At 45.9% G+C, this 27493-nt stretch overlaps 1 protein-coding gene across 5 annotated transcripts in view; it reads left to right on the forward strand.

Moving 5' to 3' along the window:
- Positions 1-9418: 9418 nt before the first annotated feature.
- The window catches only part of ZMIZ1 (zinc finger MIZ-type containing 1), a 439562-nt gene continuing 421487 nt past the window's right edge, over positions 9419-27493 (forward strand). For 4 of the 5 annotated variants that reach the window (XM_027858962.1, XM_027858989.1, XM_027858979.1 and 1 more), the window contains exon 1: positions 9427-9445. The gene's annotated coding sequence lies outside the window, so the exon portion shown is untranslated. Of the gene's footprint in view, positions 9446-27493 lie in introns of all 5 variants that reach the window. The other variant, XM_027858970.1, reaches the window with a different exon arrangement.

The following is a 27493-nucleotide window of genomic DNA, read 5'->3' on the forward strand; positions in this document are numbered from 1 at the left end:
AGAGGCTAATCCATTTGGGTATTTGTACCCCCAAGGACTATTCATTGATTTCTACTTGGTGTAGGCTGCCAGCCTCTGTTTCTAAAACTATAGCATCTTTGATGATTTCTACCTGTCTTTCTTACCTTAAATTGGTTGCTATGAATGTCCCTGCCTCATACTACAAATCAGACCTTTCTTCAACTTTGAAGTCTTTCTGTCTCCAGTAGATTTTAGATCCTTAACAACAGGATTATTTTTTTCATGTATTTCCAGTGACTAAGCTTATCATCATCATCATTATCATCAAATTTTAAAGTTAAACTAATGAACTTTTAGGTTTACAAAGTACTTTTCATATAGTGGATCATTTGATCAACTAAGCTGCGTAGAGGCTTAGCCAATATGGGTTGAACTGAATTGGCAACTGGTGTCCATCTAGTCCTCTCTGCCTCTGGTCTGGTTCTGGACTAGTTCAGCCTCACTTGGGCTCTCCTGATCCACTTTAATGCCTAATGAGGTAGTTTTTTTTCCTCCTCCTACTCTGAAGTACTCTCCCTTAATGCTATCTCTCCCCAGACCCACATTCACTCAGTATTTATTCCCTGGCTTCTTTACCAAACCTCCGCCATCATTCTTGAGATAGTTACCTAATAAACCAACATACAATTATTAAGTGCCTATGGTATGCTAAGTACTATGCCAGGCAATGGGAATGGAAAGACAAAAAAACTAAACCAGTCATGCCCGCAAGGAGGAAATAGATGATTTGCAAAAAACGTAAAAAGGTTTCTACTAACTGATGCAGTGTAAAGATAGCAGATGTTGTCAGAACAAATATGCACAACCAACAAAACAAATTCTCCCAATATATGTATACAAATACATATGTATTATCTATGTGTGCATTATCTATGTGTGTATGTGTTTATATATGTATGTGTATGCATGTGTGTATCATATATGTATGTGTGTATATGCATGTATGTGTGTATATATATATTTTTTTCTCATCCTGCACCCTAAATTGATCTCCTTTCTGTAATTGGATGCATGTGTCATTATAGGTCTTCTGGAATCATAAATGATCATTTCAGTCTTCCTTAGTTTATAAAAATGCGCAAAATTGTTCATTTTTATGATATTGCTTGCTCATTGCAATATTAGTTTGTTCAGAGTCACGCAGCTAGTAAAGTTTCTGAGGTTAGATTTGAACTCAGGGCTTCCTAACTCCGGGCCTGGGGCTCTCTACCTACTGGGCTCTCTAGTTGCAATAAGGCCATTTAGGCTGGATTGAAGAATGTGAGAAGGGAAATGATGCATAATGATGCTGGGAAAGTAGCTTGGAGTCAGTCAGTCAACAACCATTTATTAAGCACTTATGATGGTCCAGGACCTATGCTAAGCACAGGGAACACAAAGAAAAGCAAAAACTCAGTAAGTGTCCTCAGGGAGCTCACATTCTAATGAAGGAGAGTCAAAGTGCAAATGAATATTCAAGAATATGCAGAATAAATGGAAGGGGATGTTAGAGGAAAGGGGTTGGTGTGGGGTGGAGAGGCCTCCTACTAAGACTTGAAGGAAACCAGGGAAGTTAGAAGTTGGAGGTGAGGAGGATATTTCAGGCACCAGGGCCAGCCAGTCCCCCCAAACATAGAGGCTGAAGATGGATTGTCATGGCCAAGGAGAGTTCCTGGATGGGAGTGAAGTGTAGGAAGAGTGCTAAGAATATACAAAGGAGCGTTATGTTATGAAAGGCTTTAAATGCTAACCAGAGAATTTTCTATTTGATCCTGGGAGTAGTAAGGAGCCAATGGAACTCATTGAATTGGAGGAGGGAGGGAGGAAGGGGAGGCAGAGTGTGTGTGTTGGGGGGGATTGAGATGGTCAGATTTGAACTTTAGCAAAATCACATTGGCAAGGGGCAGTTAGGTGGTGCAGTGGATAGAGCACCAGCCCTAGAGTCAGGAGGACCTGAGTTCAAATCCTGCCTCTGACACTTGAAACTTACTACCTTTGTGGCCCTGGGCAAGCCACTTAACTGGGACTACCTCTGAAAAACAAAACAAAATCACATTGACAGATAAGTGGAGAATAGATTGGAGCTGGGGAGACTTGAAGTAACCATGACGATTAAAAGAAGTGATGAGGGCATATGCTAGGAGAGTACCTGTGTGAGTGGAGAGAAGGGAATACAAAAGATGCAGCAAAATTAAAAACAAAGACATTTGACAATGGACTGGATATGTGGGGTAAGTTAGGGTGGGACATTGACAATGACACCAAGGTTGCAAGCTTGGATGAAGGAGAGGATGGAAAGTTCCCTCAACTCTAAAAGCAAAAGTGAGATATGAAGGGATGTGGAAGGGAAATAACAAATTAGGCTTTGTATGTGTTGGGTTTCAGATGCCTATAGGACATCCAGTTCAATACACGGGAAAGGCAGTTGGTGATGCAGGACTACAGCTCTGGAGAGAGATGAGTGCTGGATATGTGGGAATCATCTGCATAGAAGTGATAGGTGGTAGATTAATTCATGGGAGAGAGTGAGATCAGCAAGCGAGAAAACAGAGAGAAAAAAGAAGAGGAACAGGACAGAACCTTGGGGGATATCCATGGTTAGTGGGAGTCTCCTGGATGAAGATCTAATAAAGTAGATTGAGGAATAAAACTAGGAAAGGCTTTAAATGCTAACCAGAGAAATCGGGGTTTTGTTCTAGAGATAATAGAGAGAGCCATTTGAGTTTATTGAGTTTATTGAGAAGGGGAATGACAGGGTCAGGGCTGTGATTTAGAAACAACACTGGTTACTGTAAAGAATGGATTAGCTAGGGGAGAGATTTGAGGAAGGAATGGGCAATTAAAGGGCTACTGTAATAGTCCAGTTGAGAGTTCATGAAGACCTGAACATTGCTGAATCCTTTATCTGAGGCTTTGATCTTATTATTTCCCCGCCTGGCATATTCTTTGCTTTACTTTTGCCTTTTTTTTGTATCCTCTTTGTCCCTTTCCCTGGTGCCCCGTTCTGGCCCAGTCTTGCTTTTGGTAGCTCAGACTCCAGCTAAGGAGCAAGGCTATCCCATCTACCTTCCTCAAGGCCTCTTCCCTCCACCCAGAGAAACTGTTGCCTTTCCTACATTTCTATTTTCACAAGCTAGTTGGCAACATACTTACAGCCTTGGTTTTTTTTTTTTTAACTTCCTTGTAGACCACCATTCCTCATACTTCATTCCTCACAGAGATTCTTTGCCTGTCTTCGAGATCTAGCTCGTTTTCATCTGGGTTAGAGAGGGCAGTAGATGACTCTTTTCTACATCAATGAGAATTGACTATACTTGGTTATCATAGTAGATTGGTACCAGAAAGGCTCTGGAAAGGACAGGGATTGGCTGTCATTCCTACTGTGCCACCATCTATTTATTATTACTGTGAATTAGATAAATACAAATCCCAATTCTAATTTGTCTGAGTGTCCTATTGACATTGAAAAGAGTCGTGCCATCCAGAAAAAGATTGGCTAGCCTTTCTGATTTCCCTTTCAGAGTTAGGTATTCTTAATTAAATGTCAAGGCTGGGTTCCTCTTTATTTTGGGGACAGCGGAGGGAATTTGGGTCAAGGGATTGAATATTAGGAAGAGTTCAGGGAAGGCTGCCTGGAAGATGTGAACTAAAAACTCCACCACCTACCTGTCTACCTTCAACTACTACTTATTCCAACAAGTCTAATCCCCCCCCTCCTCTGAACTCAGCCAAAGACCAAATCCACCTTCATTACATCCAAAAAGAGCCCTACCCCTCCAGCTAGGGAATCAATCAATCAACAAGCATTTATTAAGCACCTACTTTGTGCTATGTATCATGGAAATTGTTGCCTTTCTTGCCTTCCTTTCCATAGTCCAGTCAGAAATGTATTCACACAACTCTTTTCCCTCTTATTTCCACTGGGGCCATGTGAACCCCATTACTTCTTTCGTCCTAAAGTAGTCACTGCCTGGTCTCCTCCTGGGAGCCACCCCTTTTGTATAGCTACTTCTTTCCCTGAGATGATAGTTCCTGAGAAAGGGGAAATTAATTGCAAATAAATCCACTATTAAGGTTTGATGCTAATGACATGGAATCTGGGCTCTGGCAATGAAAGGACCGCCCGACACCCATGTCAGCATCAGTTACTTAGAAGGCTGGGCTTATTCAACCCACGTTTTCATAATGGGCACTGAAGGCAGGCTCTGGAGTGGGGTGATTTATGGCGCTGCATTGACTGAACAGAATCTATCTTTTACCTCTGTGGCTGGGGAAAATGAAGGAAGTTTCCACAAGCCTATCTCTTCCAGAACACAGATGCCTCAAGTATGAACACAACTGATAGATTTGGGGTAGGGAAACAAGGTTGTGCAGAGGAAATTCCAAATGTTGACTGTGGCTCAGGCTAGGGCCTGGGTGGAGATATAGGGAAAGTGGTGTGATTTGACTAATATCACTGCTGTACACAATAGAGTTGTGCCACAGGCTGAAAGATTGCCTAGGCACAGCCCTTGTGGAAAACACAACTAGATGCCCCAAGCAAATTTGACAAGGTTTTAAAGGAAGGATAAAAAAGGCAGTGGATGGCCATATCCCCCATACTGAGTGTAGGGATATGAGCTAGGATTCCTGTTGATTGTAAGATTTGACCTTAAACAAATCACTTTCAAGGGTGGGGTCACATGCAACACATGCAGGTCATTTAACCCCTTTGAGACTCAGTTTCCTCCACTGCAAAATGAGGCTAATACTTGTACTATTTATACTACCCAGGGTTTTTATGAGGATCAAATGAGAAATGAGAAGTGTGAGTGAAGTGCTTTGTAAATCGGAAGCCCCTAAAGAAATGCTCTCTGTGGATAATAATAACAACATTCTATAGCTCTTACTATGTGCCAAGAACTGTTAAGTGCTTTACAATGATTATCTCATTTGGTCCTCACAACAACCTAGAAGGTAGGTGCAATTATATCCTTATTTTACAGGGGAGGAAACTGAGGGCAAACAGGTTAGATGACTAGTTCAGGGTCACACAACAAGTAAGTGTCTGAGGCTGCACTTGAACACAGGTCTTTCTAACTCTAGCCTTGGTTCACTCTTTCTTCTCTGCCACTTAGCTGCTCTTGGAGATTATTAATATAGAGCTGAAAGAGACGACAGAGGTTATTAGTTACAACATCTTCATTATACAAATGAGGAAACTCATTGAGTAACTTTCCCAAGGTCATATTAAATAATTGTCAAAGTTAGGATTTGAATCCTGAGCCTCCAGTCACTACACCATGTTGTCTCATGCTGACACAGCCTGGGACATTAGCAAAGTCCAGGACCTGGATTAATTTAGGACTGAGAAAAGGAAAACTGGCCAGGACCTAGAATCCTATATTGAGTTTGGAAGCTACCTGTCATGGAATGCCATTTGTGTTGAGGTGAGGACAGTTGATCACTTTTTGCAAAAGAGGCATTCTTAAAAACTTTATGTAAACTGAATTTCTGTAGGTGGAATCCTGTTTCTCTAACAGCTGAGACAATTCCAGAAATATTTTGACTTTAATTCTCATAGATATTCCATGGGTAATGGCTTCTCTCATTTCCCCCCTCTGAAAGTAGGGAGGAACAAATGTGATCTTAAAAGTAAAGTGCTTTTTAAAACTAAAAGTGCTATGTAAATTGAGCTATTATTATTGTAGCAGGCTGTCTTTCAAAAGGAAACCTTCTTGTGGACATTCAATGGATATTTAGGGATATTCAGTAATGCTAATGAGGAAGAACTGCACGGTAACTAAAATGACGGGCAATAAGAGGGACAATTACCAGCTCCTCCCCATGTTCTCAGATGCCCGGACTCACCTCAGATATTGACAGCTTTCTCTCAGTATGAGAATGTCTAGGGTGCATCAGTATAGTAAAAGGAGTGAATTTATATCAGGAGGAAGAGGGCGTCTTTCTTCCCATTCCCCTTTGCCTCAGTTTCCCCACCTGAAAAGGTCACCTATCTCATGGTGGGTACAATATAGTAATGCCTTATATTTCGCAGAGCTCATGGTTTGCACAATAATTTCAACCACATTAGCTCCCAACAGCCTCGTGTTGTGGAAAGAACAGGTATTATTCCTATTTGGCCGGTGAAAAAATAAAAGGAGGTTAAGCGGCTCACCCAGACTCCCATCCCGGCTCAATGGCAAAGCTGGGACTGGAACCCAGATCTACCTGACTGCTGGCCCCAGACTCCTTTCATTGCACCACACCGCCTCCCGATGTTGGCCAGCCTCTATAGCAATCATTGGACAGCGTCCATATGTGCAGGAATTCAGCATTTTAATGGGTACGCGGTAGGGTTAAAGTTTAGGTTACGGTTGCCTTAAGGTTTAATTTAGAGATCAGAACACATCTGTTCTTTGTATCATTTTGGTTCTTAAGCCACTAGCTTGGATCATTGTCCAGGTCAACATTGGCCATTTTTGATTGGGGCCAGAACAGAGAGAGCGCATCCCGGTGTTCATTTCGTTGTGTCTGTGTACGTGCGCCCACACATACTTGTTCTTTTCTACAAGTGTACTTATGTCCCTGCTTTAAAAATCTGGATAGAGGGTCTGGACACCTCACTCAAGTAGGTGCCCATCATACCAGTCATTGGGCAGTGAGTTTTCTGGGGTTTTAACCCCCCCCACACACAACCCCCAAATGAACCCCTTCCCCAGCCGCTTGCCCGCTGGGGGAATTCAGCATCGGTGCAATTTCCCTCCCCGGGTGCGTTTCTGGGATCTGTGGGTCTATCCACGGTGCCCTTATCTCTGCCCCTGGTAGTGTCATTGTTCCCCAACCTCCCTTCTCCCCCTTCTCCTGCTCCTCTTTTGCCCCCCTGCCCCTCCCCGCCCCTGGTGCCCAGTCCGGTGCTTCCAGGGTCTCCGCCTCCCTCCTTGACCAGCACAGGGCTCTGCTGGGCTCCCCAGGGCTGAGCTCCCGCTCCCTCTCTACCCAACTTGTCTTTGTTATTCTGAGCTCCCCTCCTCTCTTTGCCTTCTGACACAGCGGCGGCGGCGGCCGCCTGAAAAACCCGGAATGAGGATTCGTCTTGTCACACCTGGACCGGACTGTCCCCCGCCCCCGCCTTAAGAACCGTTTCCCCCCCACCACCACCCTTATCCCGGTCCAGCGTTCTCCTCTTTCCTCCTCCAACTCGTTTCGACCCCGACCCCCAACTAAGGAACCCGGGTTGCAGCTGTGGGACTAGAAACAGCCAGTTGTGGTTGGGGAAGGGTCTCGCTGTAAATACTTAAGGAGGGGATAATTTTAAGAAGGGGGAGAAATTGGGGGAAGGTGTGTATGGGGAAGTATGTGGTGTGTACGAGTGTTTATTCTGGGTGGGGACTGGCTGGGGAAAGTTTTGTGGAGGTGGGGGCCGCTGGAGTGAGAAATACAGGTGTGCGTGTTTGTGTGTGTTTGGGGGGTTCACAGCTCATCCCCTCTCTGCCGTTGGAGTGGGGAATGAGGAACAAACGGGGGAAAGGAGAGGTCGCTCCGGCCCCCCCAACACTGTAGCCAGTGACCTCAAAGTCAAGAAACCAGAGATCTGTAGGTTTGGGGTCCAGGTCACCCGCTGAGTCTGAGCCCGCCCCCATCCCAAGAGTCTCCGCCCCCCTCCCAATGAACCCCCCCCTCCGGCTCTGGGGGAGGGCGCTGCCGTCCCTAGGGCCCTCTTAATTGACCAATCGCTGGAGCCGAGTTGGAAGCGGAATGAATATATTAGTCTTATTAACCACTCATAAAATAGAGATTATTATCCCAGGGAGGGGCGGAGCCGAGCTGAGCGTAGTGGGGTGTCCCTGCCTGGTGGGTGTACGGGTGTGTTTGGGGCTCTACCCGCCCAGTCCTGAGGAACAAGTTCTTAATTTAACGTCCCCACAAGGGTCTCCCCTCATTGTACTCCCTGTAAACATGGAAGGGAGGGAGGCTGGGGGAGACTAATTCTGGGGTCACACTTGAACTCTTCCCCTATCCAGTCTACCCGCCCACTCAATTTTAAATCTTCCCCAATTTCAGGGCATGGTCCACTAAGCCGAAGTGGCATTTGCTCCTGTACCCTTCTCTGCGTCTCCGGTTCAGCCCAAGGGCAACGGGGTGGGTAGAAATAACACGAAGGTGCTAAATGGGGGGCCCGCGGAATTCCCCCAAACAGTTGTCTGAAAAGAGCCGCACTATCTCGGTGCCTAGCTCCAGGGTGAGAAAGACACTACTTCAGCCTCCCCTATTAACCCCCCCCACCCAATACACACCCCATGCTCCATGCTCCCTCTCTCAGATTCTGCCCTCTTTGTCCACTCAGAGCCTGGGGACCAGGGAGGGGGTGAAGTGGGGCATGTGGAGAAGACGGGACGACTGGGAGAAGCGAGCTTTTGACACTCCCTTCATTCCTTTGCAATAACAATTCAAAAGGTCGGAAATTTTCATTCTCAGTTTTTATTCTAGAGGATTTTGGTTATGTATACAGTAATCTATATGGATATGTATACACACACACACACACACACACACACAGCCCCCGAAGGGGCGGGGAACCGCTAGTACTCCGGGTGCTGCGTATTTGTAATGGGGGGGGAGGAGAGGGGAAGGTTGCAGTGTGTCTTCCGCTTTTTTTTTTTAAGTCTTTCTCTATCTCCCAGTACAATTTGCACGATTTTTCTCTTTCTCTCCCCCTAGACTTGCAGAGTAAAAGTATAGCAGGTCCAGGTGGCTTGGGGGAGAAGAGGTGGGTATGTGTGTACTGGGGTGTATGTGTGTATTAGGGTGTATGTGTGTCTTCCTCTTGGGGGAGGAGAAAAAGAAAAAGAAGGAGGGAAGAGGAAAAGTGGCATCCCTGTCGGAGAGGAGGAGGAAGAGGAGGAGACGCGCTCCCTTTCAGATAGAAATCTAGGACAGCTTTTGCCGGCAGCCGGCAGTGAGCGGGGCCCTTTGGAAATAGAATAGCCAATGTAATTTGACACTTCAACTTGCTCTGCTTCGGGCTAGTTGATTCACTTACTCACCCACTAACGCCGAGTTCCTTTTCACTGTCTGTGGACATTAAAAAAGGGGGGGGGGGAGCGAGAGCGAGAGAGCAAAGGAGAGAGCTAGCGAGCAGAGAAATAAAGCTCGAATCTAGTCGTAATTCTGATTTCTCTCCCCCCCTTTTTTTCCTCCCGCTCTCCCTCCCCCTCTCCACCACCAACCGCACAGATCTCCCCCGCCCTCCCCCTCCCCAAAATCCACTGGGGGAGAAAAGGAAAGGAGAAAAAGAGAGCGAGAGAGAGCGAAAAGGATTTTGCCAGTGTGTCCTTCCTCCTTTCGTGATTTCTCTCGCTGCTGCCGCCGCTGCCGCCGCTGCCGGTGCCGCCGCTGCTGCCGCTGCCGCCGCTGCCGCCGCCGCCGCTGCTGCGTGCGGCCCCGGCTCCTCGCTAAGCGGTGGGTAAGTTTGTCGTCTTTCTCCTGGGGCTGGGGCTGGGGCTGTGGCTGGGTCTGGAGCCGGAGCCCGAGCCGGAGGGAGGGGAACCGGGGGCGGACACAATGGATCGGGGCCCCCCACTCTCGGAGCCCGCCCCCCCAGAAGCCGCGCGGAATCGTGGATTAGGCAGACTCGTGCTAGTCCCCGTAATTGTGATTGTTTTCGTGGGATCGTGCGTTTGCTTTTTCTTCTCTCTTGCAAAGACTTGTGGCTGGAAACGTGTGGAGGTTAAGGGTTTGTTGTGTGTGTGGGGTGTGTTGTTTCCCCCACACTCCCAGCTTAAAGGGCTGGGGATAGAGGTAGGTAGGAGGGTCAGTTAGTGCTGGAGGCTAAAGGAAGCCAGCCTTGGTGTTCAGGCTCTGGGGAGCGGGGAGCTGAAGGAATCCGGGGTTCCTAGTTACGATTTATGTGTCTGTGTATCTATCTGTGTGTAAAGAAACCATGCCTTTCTCCCAGCGTGGCTATCCGCGCTCCCTATATGTGATGTGGAGGGGCCAAGGGGAGCGCAGGCATTACTCCGGGGCTGGAGAATGTGGGGAATATCGCCTTAAACCTTCTTTCCGGTGGGCGTTAAGTTTGTGTGTATTTGTGAGGGTGTTAATCGTTGTTGTTACTTAGTGTGCTTGTGGCTTGTAGAAGGGTCAGCCAGGAAGACACAATGTTGCAATACTGAAGGTGTGTGTGAGAGAGAGAAAGAGAGAGAGTGAGTGTGTGTGTGTGTGTGTGTGTATGTGTGTGTATGTGTGCGCGCGCCGTGGCCGGTAGCCGGGAACTCCTTAAAAACAAAAGGAGGTTTAAACCTCGACCAGGGACGCCGCCGTTTGCCTGCCGGGCTGCCCCAGCCAGGAGAGAAGCCTTGCCGCTTCAGAAGGAGCATTTTCTATGTGTGTATATGTCCAGAAGCTAAAGTGATCTGTCGCCTCCAGTTCCTTTCTCTGTGTCTTTTGCTGTCCCTGGTGGAGGGGAAGGGTGGGTGGCAGAGATTGGGGGGGCTGGGCACGCGGGGGGGGATTCCGGGGGAGGGGGCTGTCTCTGGGAAGGTTGTTTCATGCTCCTTGTGTCTAGGGTTGGAGGGGGGAACACTGGAAAGCGGGGTTTCTCTTTTTCCTTCGCCTTCCTCCCTCCCCTCCCCAACTGGAGAAAGAAGCAAGCTAAGCCAGCGCGCTCTCCCCCTCTCCGGTGTACATCTGTCCAGGAAGCCAGGGGAGGGGGTAAAAGGGAGGGGGGTTGATGGAGGGAAAATAAAACCACATAGAAACAGCGGCAGAAGCGGGATCGAGTGTGTGTGTGTGTGTGTGTGTGTGTGTGTGTGTGTGTGTGTGTATGTGTAGGTAGACAGGGAGTGGGTGTGCATTGGGGGGGTAGATGGTGGCATTGTGAAGGCGGGGTGGGGGGCGGGAGAGGAGGGGACCGTTTTCACGGGAGGCTGAGTTGCAGCAGCCTAAAGGGGCTAGAGCCTCAGACCCCGGGTTTAAAAGACACTCCAAGAATGTAAACAACTGGAGAAAGGAGTGCGTGCAGGCTGCCCAGAGAGCTCTTCGGCACCCCAGCTCCCCCCTTCCCTGGGGAGAGACGCCGAAAGCTAGTGAGCTCGGGGGCCCGGCAAGTTAGAGTTGTGCACCGCGCGCTGGGAGCTTCAAACTTTCCCCTTGCGCCCCGCACCTCCTCTTCCCCCATCCCGAGCGCTTCCCAAGTGGATAGCAAGAACCCCTCCTGGAGGGCGCGCCTTGGAGGCGGGGGTGTCCCTATGCTGAAGGAGAGGTAGCTTGAGCGGTGGCTGTAGAGTTCAGTCCAGCTGAGCACTGAGAAGGAATTGAGTGCGGGGAGGGGAGGGGAGAGCCTGGGCAGGGCTCGGGACTCTCTTCTCTGGGTCCGGGACCAACTTCTCATGTTATTCCAATGGGTAGGCGAGTGCCCCCCGGCAACCATCGGCCGACGTTTGGATAGCTTGGAGTGCCCGAAGAGTGGGTTTTGCTGGAGCAGGTCTGGGTGCAGGCTGTCCCCTCCCTCCTTCCCTCCCTTCTTTCCTCCTCCTCCTCCTCTTCGCTCTCCTCCCTCTCCTTCCCCCCTCCTCCTCCTTCTTCCCCCTCCGCTTTCTCTCCTTTCCTCTGACTGCTTTCTCAATGCACTGACGAGAGGGAGGAAGATTTAAGTTGGCAACCTAAACAAATGTTGTCTTAAAGGTTCCTTGAGAGCGAGTAGGAAAGGGGGTGGGGTGGGGGGAGAGACTGGGCAAGAATGAATGACACAGAGGAGTTGGGGGGTGCTTCTTTCCTTTTCAGATAAGAAAGCCATTTTAGAGACCGCCAATCCCCCCCCCCCCCCCCCCCCCCCCCCCCCAACTGTGCATCAGAAGGAACGGTGCCTTATAAAATTTAAAAGGGCAGCAGCCCATTAAGGCGATGGCCTGGCGCCTGGCTTCAGGAGCTTCGTTCGAGCTGCCTGCCTTGCGGTGCCAAGGGCTTTTTAAGGGATTTTCTTGAGCAACAGTTTCTCTCCTGGCTGCAATATGGGAACCTGGCCTTGTAAACTGCAGGGTTAAATGATGCCGTAGTCTCTTCCTCCTTCTCCTCTCTGGGTGTGGGGAGTCACCCTGGGCAGGAAGGGAGTCCAGGGCTGCTCTCAGAGTTTATTTTAAAAAAAAGAAAAGAAAAAAGGTGTGTGTTTTAAAGTATAGATCAAATGTGCTGGAGCAGGGAGGAGTAATTTGTTTTACTGGTCGGGAATTGTAACTTTTACTCTTTGGCATTTGCTAGCCCTTGGAAAGTTCAAAACTAGTCCTAACATACTAATAAGTGGGGAAAGTTAGGAGGATCAAAACCCTAGAGCCTTAGCTTTTTCTGGATTTTTGGCTGCCTTTTTGCTGGGAAGAAGACAAGCATTTATTTAACTGATACAGAGAGTAGGACTCACAGTGGCTCCCCCTACCCCACCCCACCCCTCTCCTGGGGCTTTTGATTGAGAGAAATTTACTGTGCCATCAATCTCCCCATAGTGAGGCCTGATTCAGGTTTATGAATGCCAGAAGACTTGCGCTGACCTTTCTCTCTTTAACTTGAGGATGTTGAAACACCAGCATCAAACAAAAGACACATTGAAAGCAAGGTCTGCAACGGAGCACGTGTGACTTTGAGGCTGGTGGAAGGCATTTGGAGATAGGGTTTGCCTCTGAGTATTTTTTGCTTTTTCCCCCTCTCCCCTAAGCAAGGAGTGCAGCATTTAGCTCTGGGAGTCACAAGTCTGTGGAAAGTTGTTTCGAGAGCAAACCTCAAAGTTAAGATTCCTGCAATTCGGTTGGGGTTAGAGTGTTGGGAGGATTTCTTTCTTTCTGTTTTTTCTTTTGCCTCAACATTTTAAGATGGATGGGGTTTTGAAGCTATTGGTACATACATTATTCAAGGAGAAGAATAATTGAGCATAGCAAATTCATTCTGATTTACGGAGAACTGCTCAATGCAGAAGAGGTAATTTGTAAGATTTAAAAAAAAAGATTGGAGCTTTTGTTTTTATTTGTTATGTCAGCATAACCCAAAGGGTTCTGCAGGGTGACAACACCTGAATTCATTTTACTTTTTAAACCAAACACAGCCATGATCTCCAGTAGCATCTTCATCCCTGCCTGGCCCAGGAAAGAAACATTTGGGTGGAGAGACTGTGCACTGTTGACATTGCTGGTGACCCGTGGATCCTTTACTCATTTAGGATAATAACAGGGAGAAGAAAAGCAACACAATTCACAGTTGAGAAGAACTGAAAACTTCCATTTTTTTCCTCCCAGATTGGCAGAAAAAGAACGGAAATTTGAGATGCATTATTTTCCTCTCCTCTCTTGCATGAGATTAATAAGACGTAAATCCTAAATCCTTAGGCCTTGATGGCCAGACTCACTGACACTGGACATGGCCCCATCTAGCAGTTTAATAAGATGTTGGTTCCTGAAGCCACTCAGGGAGGCCAGCAGATAAGTTTATCACAGGAAACTCCTTAAAAAAAACCCGTTTGAGAATGACAAAGATGGGCCTCCCAGAGAGGGAGTATGTCATCTATGTTTCCATTCATAACTTTTTTTTTTTTTGTGAAGGCCCTCCGCCTTCCTTCTATCTGCGTCCCCACCCCCAACCCCCATCTTTATGAGGTTTTCCAGGTTGCAAAGCCACAACAGAACCTGTGTGTGCTAATTACCACCACGATGCTGTGGCCTTGCCTAATAGGTTTGACCTCTTGGTAAGATGGGCTTGCTTCTGTGCATACACTGTTCCTGACTACCCTTTGTCTCCCAGGGAAGCTACTGGGAATCTTCTGCCCTTCTCAGCTAGGGGGAAGGGAAAAGACTTAGCAATTGAGTGGTGCTTAATTAGCATCACTGGCCTTCTACTGTGTGCAGGATCCAGTGCTTGGTGCTCTAGGGGAAATGAAAAGGGGCCTAGGCTCTGCCCTCAGGGAGTTTACAGTTGAGCAGGAGGTGGGAAAACTTTCATAAAGGCTTTAAACAAACCAACAAAAAAGCCTTTGAGAGAGCTAAGAGCCAGGATTTTAAGGCTGGAACAGATCTTGGAGGTGGTATTTTGTCTTGCCTCCTCATTTTACTGGTAAGAAAGCTGAGACAGACAGATTTGACCAAGGTCAAGTTAGTAAATGCAGAAGCTAGCTCTTGAACCCAGGTTATTTTTTGTTGTTGTTGAGTCCTGCCTGACTCTTGACTCCATTTGGGGTTTTCTTGGTAGAGATACTGGTGGTTTGCCATTTCCTTCTCCAGCTCATTTTTACAGGTGAGGAAACTGAGGCAAAAAGGGTTAAGTGACTTTAGGCTAGTAAGTGTCTGAGGTAGGATTTGAACTCAGATCTTTCTGACTTGGGGCTCTATTCACTGATGCACTGTACCACCTAGCTGTCCAGGTTGTCTTGCCTCCAAGTCCATTGCTTTCCCCACTATAACCTACTACTGCCCCCAGTGTCGTAAGATGACAACAACCAGGAAGACTTGATAAACTAGAAGAGAATTGAGGCAGGAATCTTGGATTAGGCATCACAGTGAGTCTTACTTTTCTCATCTGTTAAATGGGGCTAAATACCACACAGATTTCGAAAGAATCAAATGAAACAATGCTTGCTAATGTTTTAGAAGTAGGAAAAGCTATCCTTCTGGAGTATAGGAGTTCAACTTTGGGGGTGGGATTGGTCTGCAGCCCAGCTCAGTAGCACAAGAGGTTTTTCCAGCTGGCTGCTGTGATAAACAAGTCCAGGGAGTGTCCACACTGGAGTGAAGGATGGCTTAGGGATCTGGAAGGCCCTCCCCCCAACACACAGACAGGATGCCAGAGGGGCTGCATGTCACCAGCTAGCATTTTAGTTTGCTCCTGGCAGGAAAGACTAGAGTTTAAAGGTTGCTCCTCTTACCCCTAGTACTCAGAGGAAATGTGGTGATGCTGCTGATCTGTTGTGGGAATGCCCCTAATGCCATGTAGGAGGAATTGGACATGTTTCTTACTGCCGTGGAGTTGCTATCCCCTGTCTTTGCACTTTAGATATTATGTTGGGGATGGTAGCTAGCCTGGGCTCCACTGACTTTCGATAGGGTAGCATGATTTCATCTGTGGTTTCTTAAGAGAGGCAATGCTTTCTCATCTAGAGTACATAGAATCACAAGGAACACAAGAAGTCCAAGACAATCCCTGTCCTCAAAGAGTTTAAGAAGGACACACACATACATACACACTCACACACACAGTTTTATATACATGTACACATATATAAATATATATAGGCATATGTGTATATATATAGACACGTATACATAAACTTTTTGTTCTTGTTCAATCATTTTTCAGTTGTGTCTGATTCTTTGTGACTCCATTTGGGGTTTTCTTGGCAGAGATACTAGATTGGCTTGCCATTTCCTTCTCCAGCTCATTTTACAGATGAGGAAACTGAGGCAAACAGGGTTAAGTGACTTGCCCAGGGACACACAGCTAGGAAGTGTCTGAAGCCAGATTTGAACTCAGGAAGATGTCTTCCTAACTCCAGGCCTGACACTCTATCCACTGAGCCACCTAACTGCACTGTACATACACATATACACATACATATATGTGTTTTATACATATATATATATGTAAGAAGTTAAATAATACAGAACAAGAGATATGATACTGAGGCAATATGATACAATCAAAATACGACAAAATATGAGGTTAGAGGACATAGGATTTCAATTCCAGCTGTGCACTTTACTAGCTGTGTGGGATAAAGACTGAACCCATGATTTCGTTAATTTAGGGAACTCCCAGATGAGGGAACTCTCTCTACTACTCCAGGTCTCCACCTTCCCTGAAAGTTAATCCTACCTATAGAAGTGAAAGGTTAAATGATTTTGTTCAGGAGCACAAACCTATTGTATGTCAGAGGGAAGACTTGAACCCAGGCCTTCCTGATGTGGAGGCTGGGTCTCATTAGCTGTGCACCTATGGACAGGTCATTTAATGTCACTGGACCTCAGTTTTCTCATCTGTAAAATGAGGGTGTTGGACTAAATGGTCTCTAAGGAACTTGCTAACTAACTCTAAATCTGACAATTCTGTATAAGGGGCAAATGAAAGGAACAGTGTGTGGTTGATGATATTAATGAAATTGAAAGGAGAGAGAGTCCCTAGAGGCCGGTGTGGTCAGAAGAGGAGGATAGGATCATGACACAGGCATTGGAGAATAGATAGGACTTAGCTAGCTAGACATCCTGCAGGATGAGGAAGGTTGGGAGAGGAAGGAGGAAGGCAGGGGGATCTCAGGCTAAGTACATCTCTTGGGTCTCTAGGGGAAACTGTCATATTTTAATGGAACAGAGCTGGCTCTCTCATACTAGGACTCAGAGCCCTTCTGTATTACTCAGCTGTGGTCCCCAGCAGCTGCCCATCCTCTTGGTTCTAATAGTCTGCCGAGTTGACGTTCTCCAAAACTCCCAATTGTGGTTTTTGATCCTTGGGAGCATGAATCTGCGGCAAAGGAGTTCTTGAAGTGGTGGGGAAAGAAACAGATGTGTTTGTAGCCGGCCTCTGGTCCCCTCAGAGAAGAGAAGAAAGTCCACGGAGCCAGGCTGGTTACCACAGCTCAGATGGTTTCTATAGCTACAAAAAGTGACTCAGACCTTTCCCTTCTCCTGGTCTCCTATAGCAAACCCCACAAGCAGGCAAGATGCTGGGCTAGGAAGGCATTCCCACCCCCACCCCAAATGGCATGCCCACAGGTTTGCTGACATGCCGCGTGCCAGAAGCAGCCACAGGGAAAGAACAGGTAGCCTCTTGGGTTCTGTCTTTCTGACCAGAGCCTGGCTGCTTGTTTTGTATGTGAATATGATGAACACCAGGTAGCTGGTTCCATGGTAATGATCCTGTCAGCAATTAAGGGACCCTCCCTAATGCACCCCTCTCATCCACCTGTTATGCATGAACAGCGAATGTCCTGACCCCTATTGGGTATAGAAGAGTCATAGCTTTAGAGCCAGGGCGTCACCCCAACTAGTAACTATTTCATTTTACAAATAAGAAAACTGAGGCCCCAGGGCACTTAGGCAGTAAGAGTCTGTAAGGATGTGATGGGGCCAAGGTAGGGAGGGGGCAACTAGTACCTACTGTACTCTGTTACCAGTGTCCCAGAGAGCCACTGTATAACTATAACTACTATGACATTTGATTGGGCCTGAGGGAAGGTCAAGGTGTCTGGGATAATTAGATTTCTTAGATTTCACTACTTCTGAGCCTAATCCTTTTATCTTTTGCCTAGATTTGCAGCCACTCAGAGGATTCTGGGGGTAAGAGGTAGGGAAACCCACATATCCCCAGTTTCTGAAGCCAGTATGGGGGATTCGACTCTTGAAGGTGTTGGGTTGGGAAGGGTGGGGGAGAAGGTGGAGTTCAGCCAGAATCTAGACCTTTTATTCAGGTCCATGGGAATCCAAAGGATCGGGGGTGCTATAATAACACATCTGCATTGTTTGGCCATTTTCCAAAGAGCTTGCTAGTTGATTTTCTGGATGCTGTTCCTGTATTACCAGGTAGTATGTGGAGACCTGTTAAAGGTTTGACACGTGTTGTTACAGGGCCAAGGATCCTTTTTGAGATCAGTGGGTATATTGAGCTGTGATGTTGGAGAGAGGATGGGCCACCTGTATGAGTGAGTGAGAATGAGTGTTGAGGTGGCTCTGTCTAGGCAGTTGGGATGTAAGGAACTGCCTAATTTGATAAAAGTTGTTTTTATCTTGTCATTGTATCCCTGGCTGCATTTCTGTGGCTTAGTACTGCATCTTGAGATTGGGGAGTTTTTACCCCAAGTCTCTCCTCTAAGGAAAACCCGGTTTGGGGTGCAGAGGCAGGAGGGGACATAAAAGAGACTTTCTTAGCCAAAATGATAATCTCCTTATACGTCCTCTGGTACATACCCCTGTCTTGAACCCTCTCTCTCAAGGGCCAATAGTCTTCCTGGGAAAGCCCAGGGCTTGGTGTGAGCAGAGCTGGGAAGTGAAGGGATCTAGATTCCTGAAAATTAGCATGAGAATAGAGGCCCAGACAAGAAGCCTCTTGTGTGTAACTCTGGGTCCTTGGGGTAATGATGTGCTGATCTTACCCTAGCTGGCCTTTCCTGCCTGGGCAGCTATATGTCTCTGCTTTAGTGGGCAGGGCATCCCAGCTGGGCGAGTCTGGGCCGACTGCAGCTGTCATTGGGAGCCAGGAGCACATTAATTGGAGGATCCTTACCTAGGGCAGCCAGTGTGATTCCCCCCCTCCCCATACTTCAGGCCCCAGTTTCATTGCCTTTTGTGTTTTGAGAAGGCCTGTAACATGAGCAGCCCCCGTTTCTCCAAGGGACTTTTGTTTGGCCGATTAAAACATTTATTGTGGAAAGACTTGACAAGTACTATTTGGTCCAGACCAGTTCTTGGGAGGCAGGAGATCACCATCACCTAATGATTGGCTCACCCCACAAGGTGAGCCTTATCAGTCCCCAAGGGGTTCCCAGAATCAGCTCGTTAACTATTCAGAGGAGTTTATTTATTAGAATCCCAGTGCTACAAAAGAGGAAAGGATAAGGCTTCAGTTGGCCACTTAGTGGTAAAGCAATATAGCTCTGGTTCATTTATTCTCCAAGAATATGGTTCTTTCAGGGTGTAGTAGATAGAGAACTAGCCTCACAGTGAAGAAGACCTGGGTTTAAGGCCTGCCTCTTGCCCGGACTGGCTGTGTGACCTTGGACATGTTGTACAGCCTCTCTGAAAATCAGTTGCCCATCTAGAAAATGAGTAAGTTGTACTTCATGGCCTCTATGATACATTCAAGCTCTAAATCTAAAATCCTTTTTTCAGAGAATTAGATTCCAAGTCTGACACCCCTTCCCCTCTGCCATTACGATTCTTTCCAGGATAACCCAACCCTAAAAACAACAACGAAAACCCATCCCCTTTGTCTTTGACTAAGGATTGAATGGAATAAACAAGGACAATTATATTAATTCCCTGATTTTTCAATTCCCGGAAGGCTTCCTGACCTAGAAATCACCTCTCAAAAGTGTGAACTTTTTAGTAGTGGATGTGGAATTTTGTCTGATTGTGTGGGAATAGCCTCTTCCAAGAACAAAGGCCGCTGGGAATCAGTTATAGAATTCTGTGTGGCATCACATTCTCAAGGGGGCTTGAAAATAATTGCAATAAGGGGTCAGTTATGTTGCAGATTCTCAGGAAGGTGTGATCATTTTTTTAAAAAGCAGGACAACTTATTGTTAGGATTGTAGATCTAGAGCTAGTGTTTTCCAGATGAGGAAACTGAGGCCCAGAGAAGCTCTTGGTACCTTTCCCAAGGCCACACAGGAGTGGTGAGTGGCATAGCTTTTTGTTATTCTCTGACACTGGTAGTCTTCAGGCTTCCTGATAACTAAAAAGACAGGAACTGAATGACAGATTGTGAAGGACCTTCAGGGTCTTTGGGGAAGAAATGACGGTGACATTGGTCCTTTTGCCCTAGGTGGTGGAAGGGTCCTGTTTAGGGCTGGGAGTGCTGATTTTAGAAACTTTATTAGAAGTAGCAAGAAAGCAACTCTCTCTGTAGCAAACATTTCCCCAGAGTAGCTGACATTTCTGTCCACCTATCCCCACTGGCTTCCCCTAAATGGTAGGTATGGCAAGAATGTGGCCAGGGAGGCAGAAGAGGTATGTATCCTCCAAGTTTTAGCCACAGGAGTTCCCTCAGAAACCAGTTCTGGTTCCTAATGGCTAGAATTCTCCTCCCTCTTCCCCCAGCAAAGGAAGGGATAGCACCAGTTTCAAATTCCCCGACAATCCAGTGGCACAAAGACATGTATCCCCCGGGAGAGGCTGTCAGCTATAGTGTAAGGGTCTTGAGCTAAGAATCAGGAGACCTAGGTTCTAGGTTCTGGGGACCTCTGCCGCTGATTGGATGTGGCATCTTGTGAAGTCTCTTGAGTTCTTTGGGTCCCAGTTTCTTCATCTTTGGAATGAGGAGGAGTGGTCTAGATAAACTTTTCCAGCTTTGTGATTCTATCAGGCAAGCATTTCCCCTAGCAACTTAAATGTCCCTTAGTATTTTCTATTCTTAGAATCATAGGATTGAGAATTGGAAGGGACCTTAGAAACCATCTCTAGACAGATGTGGAAACTGAGGCCCTGAGAAGTGGTACATGCTCAAAGAAACATTTGATGTAGTAGAAAGGACACTTGACTTGGAGCTAGGAGAGGCCTGGATTCAAATCCTGCCTCAGATACTAGTTAACTGCATGATCATGACCTATTGCCTTTTCAACTTTTTTTTTTTTTTTTTGGTCTCCAACTGTGAATTCCCTGTGTAGAGAATTTCTGGTGTAAAAATTTGCTTTTCTGCTGCAATTCATTTGTACCTTAAATTCTTAGAGCAGGGATCCTTAACTTTTTTTTCTGTCATGGATCCCTTTTTTTAGTCTGATTAGGCCTATAGACCCCACTCAGAATAGCTTTTCTTAAATGCATTAAATAAAATACATAGAATTTCTTTTTTTTTTAATGTTCCAAAGGTGATGAATTTATTTTACTCTGATGAAAACCAGAGCTTTCATTGTAGCACAGAGACTGATTTGATCATGAAGGTCCTGAAAGATTTCAAAAGAAACAAATTACAATGACATCTAGTAATAGAAATATTAAAAACAAAACCAAAAACAGATCTAAGTTCATAGACCCCAGGTTAACTTCTTAACCCCACCACCTGGGATGAGAGGTTAAGTAAATTTTGAAGGACCATATAGCTAGTTTCTGGAAGACTTGAACACAGGGCTTTCAGATTCTAAGGCTGGTTCCTTAATCTACTCTGCCTCTCTTTGTTGTTGTTGTTGTTGTTATTATTATTGTTTGAGGTCATACAGGTAGTAAGTGACTGGGCTGGCATTGGAACTCTAGCCCTCAGGCTCCAATTCCAATGCTTTTTCCAATTCTGGGGTACAATACGTATGGTACAACGGTGTGTTACAATGGAAAGAACCCAGGATTAGGAGTAGGAAGACGAGCCAGCTTCACAACTTACTATCTCTGTGACCTTGGACAAGTCACAAACTCTCTGGGCCTCACTTTACTTATCTGTAAAATGAGGGGGCTAGAAAATAAGACCTCTAATGTCTCTCCAGTCTTTGAAGTTGTCCTCTGATGAATATTCCCATGGTATTGAGGATGAAGAGAAGGATACTTAACTTAGAATGAATATTTTCTCCCTAAACTTCTTGAAGGGCCTACCTTCATTTAGTCCCGGGGGCCTATAGACCTGTGTTTATTTGCACAGTCTTTTTCTTTTTTTTTTTTTCTTCTTTTTTTGGTAATATGACCACAAATTCGTTTGTGGCTAGGTACATGAGCCATTTGAAAGGCATGCTTGGCAGGAGGTTGAATCGTGCATCCGGAGTCAGGAGACTGGACTTAAATTGTAGGTAGTTCTAGAAATGGAGAACTGGAAGGGTCCTGAAAGGTCATCTTGGCCAGCCTAGCCCTTGGATGAAGAAACAGAGCGATAGAGCTGAGGTAACTTGTCCAGAGTGACATAGAGCTAGTCACAGAGCAAAGCCTCCTAACTGTGGTCCAAATGCTCTTCTGACTCCAATAGAAATTCTGAGCCATAGAGTGAAGGTGAGCTACAGTGGCAGTCACACACTTGGCTTGAGAATATTTCTGGCCCAGTGGTGTTCATTGTCATTGGCCAGCTTTTATCAAACCACCAACGAAGCCGGGCACTGGAGTTTCTTTCTGGCCCTGGGTGTTCAGGAAAGATGAACCCTGGCAGCCTCGGTTTTTAAATCCCTTTTCTTTGAATGTTCATTTATTTAAAAAAAAAAAAAAAGAAAGCCTTCTGTTTTTACATCTTGATCGTTTCTGGTGGTCACCCATGATGTAGATGACATTTTGCCCTAGTCCCCCCACACCTCTCTGCTGAAAATGTTATGGTTTTTCAGGACAATTATTGGTTTTCTATTACTCAGTCCTGTCAGTTGATGGGCCTTAAATCTCCTCTTTCTTTCTTACCTGTGTCTGGGTTTGGTTTGGCCAACCATAGCTAGTCTCTCTCTCTTTTTTTTTTTTTTTTGGTTAGGCAATGGGGTTAAGTGACTTGCCCAGGGTCACACAGCTAGTACATGTTATGTGTCTGAGACTGGATTTGAACTCAGGTCCTCCTGAATCCAGGACCGGTGTTCTGTCCACTGCGCCACCTAGCTGCCCTATAGGTAATCTTTTGAAGTTATTTTCCAGCTCCTGTCATAACAGAGGCCTAAATTCCTCTCATTTCTCTCTTTGTAAAGGGGAACAAACATGGATAATATGATTTCTAGTTTGGTGCCTTTGCAATATTGCTGCAATTAGATTAGGAAATGATTAAGCATCTCTTGGTCTGCAGTGTTATACATGGGCATTTTCTTTTACAGGACGTGTGTGTGTGTGTGTGTGTGTGTGTGTGTGTGTGTGTGTGTGTGTGTGTGTTTTTCCATTCCCCTTAGCTATTCCTGGCTTTAGATTTCCCCTTTAATTTGTGTTGTATACTTGATATAAGCACATGATACGGTAACCTTCACTGAACAGATGCTGCAGTAATCAGAAAAGCTCACATTTATATAAATACTAAAAAGTTGACAAAGTGCTTTTCTCAGGACACCTTTGTGAGATAATTAGTTTACATATCATTATTCCCATTTTAGAGATGACAGAAGTGAGTCTCAGGGAGGGGAAGGATCTTATCCGTGATCATCTAGGAGGAAATTAAGCTAGCTCTTCTGAATCCCAAGGCCTGTGTGCTCTCTCTCTCTTTCTTTTCTCTCTCTTTTCTGTCTCTCTCCTCTCTTTTTTCTCTCTGTCTTTCTCCTCTCTTCCCTCTGTCTTTCTGTGTCTTTGTCTCTGTCTTTCCTCTTTCTTTTCTCTCTGCCTCTCTTCTCTGTCTCTCTGTGTCTCTGTCCCTGTGTCTCAGTCTCTGCCTTTCTTTCTCTCTCTCTCTGACATGGCCCCTTCTTTAAAATCAGAGGCTCACAAGTAATCTCAAGAATTGAGAGGGCCTTCAGGGGCCACCTCCACCCAATACTACAAGAATCCCTTCTTTGACAAGTGATCATCCACCTTTTGCTTGAAGACCTTCATCATCATTGTCATCATCATCATCATCATCATCATCATCACCACATTTATGTAGCAATGGCACTTTCTGCGTGTCATCTCCTTTGATCCTCATCACAACCCTGTGAAGTCGGAGCGATTACTCTCATTTTACAGATGAGGAAGCTGATTCTGAGACAGGTTCTGTGACTCACCCAGGTCTTCACAGTTAGTAAATGTCTAAGGCCAGATCTGAACTCAGGTTTTCATGATTCCAAGTCCAGAACTCTTCTATACTTCATCACCAACTGCCATTGAGGGGGGACGCCTCACTTCCAGAATCTTGCCCCCTTCGGGAGCATGGCACAGCCAACAGAGCACTGAGGTTGGAGTCAGAGGACCTGGATTCAAATTTCACCTCTGGTTGCTTCCTGCAAGTCCTTTTACTTTCCCTTGGCCTCAGTTTTCTCATCTGTAACAAGAGAGGGTTGCACTAGATGCCCCAACTCTCAATCTGTGATTCCAAGATCATTTTTAGGAGGTTTTTCTTGACATCAGGCCTGGATTTGCCTCTGAAGCTTTTACCCACGTCTCCCAGTTCTGGGAGAAACAGTACGAATCAACCCTTCTTCAGTGATAACTCCTCCCAAACACTGGAAGACAACTCTCATGCCCACTTCCCGTAGCCTCTGTGTGCCCACTTTCCGTAGCCTCTGTGTGCCCACTTTCTGTAGCCTCTGTGTGCCCACTTTCGTAGCACCATCTCCTTTTAGGGTCACTAGCTTGTTCCTTTTACTTCCTGCTTTGGTCATATTCATCCCCCTTGTCCCCTAGTAACCTTAGCAGAGAAGAAAACATTTGACATGTGATATGTTGACAAAACTTGTTTCTTAAAAACAAAATCTAGACAAAAGCGAAGAACTATTTCCAGCTCCTGACGTCCACTCCAAGGAATAGCATTTACACCAATTTAAAGAGTTAAGCTGGTCCTTGGTGATTATAAAAGGGTGTCATTCTAACAATTAAGATAATAGAAGGAGCTATTTAAAGCAGCTGGCACAAATGTGCCTTTAAGAGAACTGAGGCTGAAACCTCGGGCAGCTTTTGCCAAAGGAAGGGAGCCTTTGAAGAAGGAAGGAAAGGAGATGATCGACAGCTGCCCAGGGTCTGGAGAGGGCTCCGGATAGGTGGAGTCCCTTTCCCCCTCTATCTTGTAGCCAGTGGATTCTTCACTCTGATCTGGTTCCAGCGTTGTCGAAGGGAAGGTCCTGTTTGTTACTGGACAGGAACCATCATTTACTGGTGATGGAAAACTTAGAATCAGGAGGATGAAGGAAAATGCCAAACTTTCCTGTGACCTGTGATGATAGCCAACATATAGCCCATTTACATATATTATCTCATTTGGTGAGCTCAAAAAAACGTTAAGTAAGTAGTGGGCAGTTTTACATATGAGAGAATATAGAGGGTAAGTAGAGACCAGGAGCATGATGGGAGAGTAGTTTTGGACCGTAGAAGCTGGAAGGGACTTTAGAGACCGTCAAGTCCAGCCCACCCCTATTTTACAGATGAGGAAAGTGAAGCCCAGAGAGATTTCAAGGTAGTAAACTCTCTCAAATCAAGAGCTCTTTCCACTGAATTCCACTGCTTTCCCAATGATTAACAGACATAAGACCTTAGATGAGTCACTCCCCTTCTCTCCCAGGGATGAAACTAGAAGATTGGACCCACTGACCTCTGAAATCCCTTCGAGCTGACATTGCCTTTATCATTTAAGCGGCTTGCTTAAGCCCCTCCACGTAGTCGGTGTCAGAGTCAGGAGGAGAATTTGAGTCTTCTGACTTCCAAGTCAGGTGGCATTTTCTGATACGTTACAGGAAAACCCCTGTTTTCTTCTATTTGTTTTCATTTAGTTGTTTGTTTTTTTTTTTTTTTAAGATCCAAAATGTACTCCCCTCTGACTTTCTGGAAGTAAACCTGCCAGGTTATAAAAGACTAGTTTCTGAGGCTTCATATTTGGGTAATGCTTTGTCATTTTCTTTTGGAGGAAACCCTAAGCGCTCCTTCCTTAGAGGAAAGAGTATGGCCAGGGAAGGTTTGGCCTTGCTAGTGCCAACCTCTGTCTTCAATGAGCTCTATTATAGAGGAAGAGTACTTTGGGGAAGGGGTACCAAAGAAACAGAAGGGCGTGAGTGCCCCTACCTACCTACCTAAAGGTGTTCACAAACAAATTGGGGAGACAGCATAGACCTTTAAAACTGGAACGCACTTGGGAAGTCATTTAGTCTGACCCCCTCCTTTTATAGATAGAGAAACTGAGGCCCAGAGAAATGGAATGACTAACGCCCTTGTACACAGCAAGTTAGTGGCAGATTCAGGACAAGGCTCTGTCTGCACTTGACTCTGACTTCTACTTGAAAAGGCAAAAGAACCTTCTACCAAGTGGGAATGGACATGGAACAATGTATTCCCCAGTGCCTGGCACATAGTAGGTGCTTAATAAGTATTTGTTGATTGTTCGATTGTAGAGGCTGAAGGGAGAGCATTGGACCATAGGGTCTAGAGCCTGTGAAAACCTTAAAGATCATCTAGTATCATCTGCTCATTTTACAGGTGGGTAAACTGAGACCAAGAGAGGCAAAGTGATCCATCCAGGGTATTTGCTCTACTGTATAGCCTTTAAGAACTCAGGGTCATCTTCACATAAATTGGAAGGCTTTAGTGGAGGGTTTGCCAAACTACCATCCTCTAATTCTGTGATTTATCTTGAAACAAAAACCAATTTCTGAACTGTATTGTGGACCAGCCTCCTGTAACAGAGCCGTTTCAGAATATCAGCCCTGCCCAGCGCTAAAGTCCCCTCACTAGATAAAATGTTGTTTGTTTTCCACGGCCTTCAATATTCCTGATCCGTGAGCCCTTTAGTGGGTGAGGTGTCTTGGCTTTCTTTCGTCCTTGCCTCGGGCAGCCGGGCTTCTGGGTACGGCAGGGATGCCCACATTGGCACTATTCTTCTGGAAACAGAGACAGGTTCGGACACTTGCTTTCTGAGCCTTGTCTGCCTGCCGGCCAGGAAGACAGCTCCCTTGATTTCCTGGGATCCTCAACATGCACTTTGCCCACTTGCAGGGTGCCCTCTTGGCTCCCTTTGGTTTTTTTTTTTTTCCAAGGTGTGGGTGTGTACAGCCTCAGGCACAGTTGGACAAGATGCAGCTGTGTACAGAAAGTCAACTCATCTGCCCTCTGTGCTTTCAGAAGCTTGCTTTCTTCTCTCTTCTTTCTTCTCTGATTGCAAGGGCATCAGCATCTGCTTCTGGGGTACGACCAGGTCCCTGACTCTGTTTTCAGGCTGATGTCTTTATGAAGCTTTTTACTCTCCAGAACACTTTCTGACCCGCTCTCCCATTTGAGCCTTATGAAAATCCTGTGAGGTAGGCAGGGCAGGTATGAAGATGTATGTCTTATGGCTGAGGAAACTCTAGTGGAAGAGCCAGGATCAGGAAACCTGACTGTCCTAACTCAAAACCTCAATGCCACATACCTCACAGCTCCCTCTGGGGCTCAAGGTTTGACCCAGGTTCCTTGCCATAGAATGTCATTAATTTAAAAGCACCCACTGAGTCACACGGGACACAGGCTTAGCTGGTACATAGATAAGGTGATTTAGAAGGAGCCAGACACTGTTTAATAAAGAGCTCAGAATCTGATGCAGATGGTGGGCAACATATTGTGGAAGGAGTATCAGTTTAGTAGGCAGGAGACCTGGCTTCAAATCCCAGCTCTGAAATCTACTGGCTGTGTTATCATGGGAAAAATTGCTTAACCTCTCTGTTTCCTCAAGGGGATGATAATACTTGGGCTGCCTACTTCGCACAGATATATCAAAAAGAAAGTACTTTGTAAATTGCCGTGTAAGTGAGCACTGTTTTAAGGCTAACAAACATATATATAAGACAGAAAGTTTAATAATCCCACCCTCCCCACCCCTACCCTGCAGTTGTGTTTCATAGATTAGCTAGTTGGTGTTAGAGTATTGGAGGATGTTGGAACCAGAAGGGGATCTCAGAGATGATCTAATTTCACTCACTTATATTGCAGATGAAAAAAGGGAGATTCAGAGAGGTACCCCAAGTCACACAGCTAGCTAGAAACAGGACTTCAATTCCAGGATCTCACCTTTAATTCCATTCCAGTTTTCTGGTTGGTATACCATTCCATATATCAAAGGTAGAAAGAGAAGAAAGAGTTGCCTCTGTAAAACTTTAAAGCTCCACGTAATGCCATCTCATTATTATTGTTGTTATCCAAACTATTTTCTTTCACTATGTTGCCAGTCAAAGTCAATGATCCAAATGGTTCAGTGCTAACTAAGCCACACAGTGTGTCTTCTCCCTTCTTGTTTTGGGCTCTAGAAGGAC

This window comes from Vombatus ursinus, unplaced genomic scaffold, assembly GCF_900497805.2.
Source record: "Vombatus ursinus unplaced genomic scaffold, bare-nosed wombat genome assembly UNPS02000749.1, whole genome shotgun sequence".
In the NCBI taxonomy this organism is placed as follows: Eukaryota; Metazoa; Chordata; class Mammalia; order Diprotodontia; family Vombatidae; genus Vombatus; species Vombatus ursinus.